Here is a 4,569-nt window from a genome sequence, read left to right on the forward strand (position 1 = left end):
CCTGAGCTCAGGGTTCGAAAACAGCCTGGGCCACGTGGCGAGACCTCGTCTTTGCGATAATTCAAGGAATCAGGCGGGCGTGGTTCCAGCTCCTGGGAAGGCTGAGGGGCAAAGGTGGCGTGAGCCCAGCGAGTCCGGGATGCGGTACCCGAGAGCGTGTCACTTCGCCCCAGCCTGGCTCGGCCTGGACGACAGCAGCCAAAAGAGAAAAACGAGCTGCGCCGCCCGGGAATCGAACCCGGGTCGCAAGAATGGGAATCTTGCATGATACCACTACACCAGCGGCGCCACCGACAGTAGTTGCTGCCCACGGATCCAAGGGATTGTGACGCCTCCCCCGCGCATGCGCCGCGCCACAGTCGCGTTGGGAAAGCCAAGACCCGCGGGGCGGCGGCGGCAGCGGGGGTGTCGCTGTCTCTCCAGGCGCCAGTCCTCGACCCGGTCTGCGCCGTGGGCAGGCGGGAGCCTCGCGGTCGGGGCAGACCCGGCGATGCTCGGGATTTCCCTGGACACTGCAATGACCTGCGCCCGTCGGGGCCCAAGGGTAGCACGAGGGCCCGGTGGCCAGAAGTCAAGTGCCTCCTTGGTGCCCAGGGGGGGTCCATATCCCAGCCTTGTTCCGGGAGACCTTGGGGACCGGGCTCTGCAGCCGGAATCAGCTCAGCCCTTTTGCAGGACTGCTTTTCATGTGTGAGACCACCCCATGCCCGACGTCACTCTGGCCTGGAATTGACGTTGGGGGTGCCCAAATCACAGGTGGATGAGGCCAGACCAGGAGGGCCGGCCAGACTCTCCCAGGAAAGTGACCAGTCGGGGGTCTGGGGAGTCCAGCAACTGGGGCAACCCTGCCAAGTGGACGCTGACATCGGGTGCATAGTGACACTAATGGTCCCTGGGCAGGCTTCTCTGCAACACCCCGCTCCCTGCCTGGTTCTGGTGCCTGGCCTCCTCAGGCGGTCCACAGCGCATTCTCCACTATTGCTTTTGGGAAGAGGTGCTCATGTCTCCCCTGATGTGCCAGGGCTGAGTCTGTTGAGCTGGGTCATACTTGGGGCCAGAAGACCCTCACCTGAGGCTGAATTTGGCTCCCAGGGTGGGCTGCCTTTCCAAATGAGTGTTCCTAAAACCACCAGTGCCCTGAGAGCCACAGGCCTGGATTCCATGCTGTGGGAGGGACATGGGGTCCCAGTCCTGCCCTCACAGAAGCACTAGCTGGCATCAGTGCTCCCTGCCTAGCCTAGATGCACCTTGCAGGAAGCATGGGCACTCCCTCTTGCACTGCCCCCTCCAGGAGCTGGCCTGTCTTAGGGCTCAGGAAATGCCTCCCGCCTTTCAGTCATCCTCACCAGCCGAAGGCCCTGCGGGTCTCTACCCACACTCCCAGTGGGTGACCCATGACATCTGGGGCCAGCAGCAAGGTCCAGCTCCTCTCCTGGGATCCAGTCCCATGTGCCCACCATCCCGTGGAGCACCACCCCAACCGGCCCCCCCAGCCCCCTGCAGTGCCTCCCTCCACGCCTTTCCTCAGGAGGTCAGGCTCCTGTGGCTATTGTAGGACTACCCCCAAACATGGAAGTAAAAAATAAAGGTGTCCGCTCCCTCCAAAGGCCCTGTGGGAGGACCCTTCCTTGCCTCCAACTTCTGGGGGCCCACAGTGGTCAGTGGCTTGTGGCCGCATCACACCCATCTCTGCCCTGGTCTTGCATCTACACCTCTCTCTCCTTTCTGAGGCCACCAGCCCCCACTGTTTCATCTCAAATCCTCTCCTTGGTTCTACTTACTAAGACCTGTTCCAGGTGAGGTCACATTCTGAGGTCCCAGGTGGACATATCTTTTGGGGTCACCACTAGACCCCCGATACTTGAACTTGGGGACAGGCTGAGCAATGCCTAGGAAACTGCATGGTAGAGGCTGGGGGGTTCCGGGGACTGCTGGCTACCCCTCCATTGGCAGAAACCCATCCTCAAGCCTGGTTGGTGAGGGCGCGGACTTTAGATCTGGAATAGTGATTAAGGATGACTGGAAACAAGCTTCATTCACCTTTTATTATTTTATTACTTTGGAGACAGGGTCTCGCTCTGTCACCCAGGCTGGAGTGTAGTGGCATGGTCATGGTTCATTGCAGTCCTGAACTCAAGCCTCCTACCTCAGCCCCCTGAGTAGCTGATATTACAGGTGTGCGCCACCACGCTGGCTAATTTTTTGATTTATTGTAGAGTCAAGGTCTTGCCATGTTGCCCAGGCTGGTCTCAAACTCCTGGGCTCAGGCAGTCCTCTCGCCTTGGCCTCCCAAAGTGTGGGATTACAGGTGTGATCCACCGCACCCAGCCTTCATTCAACTTGAACACAAAATCTTAGAATGTTCCTTAGAGTCTTTTCCAGAGAAAAGATAGGCCCTTATTTTTAAGGCCTTCCCCAAGTTCTTTGGATGCTAGCTCTGTCCTCATGCCAGGGCTACCTGTCCCCACAGCCTGCCCTCCCACTCCTTCAGCTCCCTGCTGCCTTGGGGGCCGCTGGGCTCTCCCCTTCCCCCAGTTCCACCTGCCCCTTGGCCTGTCAGGACAGTTCTGTGCCCACTGCTCCTCCCTGGGAACAATGTCATTGAGGCTGGGCATTTGGGCCTTGTGGCTGGCCCACTAGGGGTTTAAGCCAAGGCCAGGTGCTGCTGGGCTCTCATGCCCCACCCACTTTCCTTCAGTCAGCGGTGGGGGCCCACAGAGTGTGTCAGTGTGGAGGTGTGGGGGGGCCCTTCCTTCTCCACTAACTCAGCTGTTCCCACCCTCGGGTTGCAGGCCCCAAGGCCCCCGAACCCTGTCCTGCCTCTTCAGCATGTGCGGAAGCTCAAGTCCACGGGAGAAGCCCGGCAGGTTGCACAGATGACCAGCGACCATGCTGGCCATGAAGGTCATGCTCAGCCAGGCATGGTGGCTCAGCCTGTAATCCCAGCACTTTGGGAGGCCGTGGCGAAAGGACTGACTGAGCCCCGGGATTTGAGACTAGCCTGGGCAACTTGGTGAGACATCTCTACAACAAATCACAAAAACTAGCCAGGTGTGGTGGCACATGCCTGTAGTTCCAGCTACTTGGAAGGCTGAGGTGGAAGGATCGCCTGAGCCCAGTAGGTTGAGGCTGTGGTGGCTGTGAGCATGCCACTGCACTTCAGCCTGGGCGACAAGAGTGAGACTCCAACTCAAAAAACAAAAAATAAAAAGACACACTTGCTGCTCTGGTGCTGGTGGGGGGAGGACAGGAAAGGAACAGTTATGGAGGGATCAGTATGGCCAGTGAGGGCTCCTTCCCAGGGGGTATCTTAGACCTGGGCTTCCTGGATGTGGGCTCACCAGTCACCCCACTTAGGTCATGGGCCTTGGTAATTCCCCCAGGCCCAGCCTGCCCTGTGCAAGAGGCGGCCGGGGCAGGGAGGCCTTTGTCCTTCAGCCATGCCAGGTCAAGGAGCCACGTGAGAGGCAGGACCAAAGGATGGCCTGACCACTCTCAGAAGCTTCCCAGAGAGTCCCTAAGCAAGCATGGTTTCCAGGCAACTACCCAGGCACATGGGGTGGGTCCAAGAGGGAGAGAGCAAGCTGGCCCCCACCCCTGCCCTCTGCCCCAGCAGGGCCCCAGTCACAGCCCTCACGGTCTTTGGGACACTGTCACTGAGGTCCCCATTGCCCTGGTTGGTGAGCACAGACACTCCTCCCAGCACACAGATTCCCCAGCACGAGATGCCCCAGCACCGAGTTTCCGGCACAGAGACTCCCCCAGCACAGACCCTTCCCCCAGCACAGAACCTCCTCCCAACACAGGCATTTCCCCCAGCACAGACACTCTCCCCAGCACACAGATGCCCCCAGCACCAAGATTCCCCATCACAGACACTCCCCCCAGCACAAAGACTCCTCCTAACACAGACACTCCCCCCAGCACAGAGATTCCCCCAGCACAGAGACTCCCCCAGCACAGAGCCTTCCCCCAACACAGAACCTCCTCCCAGCATAGACACTGCCCCCCAGCACAGACACTCCTCCCAACATAGAGACTCCCCCAGCACAGAGATGACCCCAGCACCAAGATTCCCCAGCATAGATACTCCCTCCAGCACAGAGACTCCCCCTAACACAGGCATTACCCCCAGAACAGACGCTCCCCACAACACAGACTCCCCCAGCACTGAGACTCCCTTAGAGCAGACCATCTCCCGGTGCCCTGGACCCAGCAGCAGCCCGCGCGCAGTCGGGCGCCCGAGGCTCACCTGGGGGCCTGGCCCCGGGAGCTCCCGGCACCGGCCCCCAGGCCGCCAGGGGGAGGGGAGGCTTCCGGCCCCTATCCTGTCTGCGGGCTCAGGCAATCCACTTGTCTTGGCCTCCCAAAATGTTGGGATTATAGGCGGAGCCACTGAGCCCAGCCTTAACTTGGTGTTTTATTGGTCCAGAGGCATAGTTCTTTTCATTACTCCCTCCGACTTCTGAAAGATTACATTGTCATGGAGTTAGTAATTCATCTGTCCTTCTGCTTTGATGAGAGGACAACTTTTGAAAATAACTTGACTGTCTCTAAAGACTGCTATGT

The 4,569-nt window shown here is 59.3% G+C and overlaps 1 non-coding gene across 1 annotated transcript; it reads right to left on the reverse strand.

The window, feature by feature from the left end:
• Positions 1-217: 217 nt before the first annotated feature.
• Positions 218-288, reverse strand: TRNAG-CCC. Its single transcript has one exon. It is a non-coding gene; the product is annotated as a tRNA-Gly (tRNA).
• Between the last annotated feature and the right edge of the window lie 4,281 nt (positions 289-4,569).

The sequence above is a fragment of the Carlito syrichta genome, unplaced genomic scaffold (genome assembly GCF_000164805.1).
Source record: "Carlito syrichta isolate Samal-C Ts95f unplaced genomic scaffold, Tarsius_syrichta-2.0.1 Scaffold126486, whole genome shotgun sequence".
NCBI lineage: Eukaryota > Metazoa > Chordata > Mammalia > Primates > Tarsiidae > Carlito > Carlito syrichta.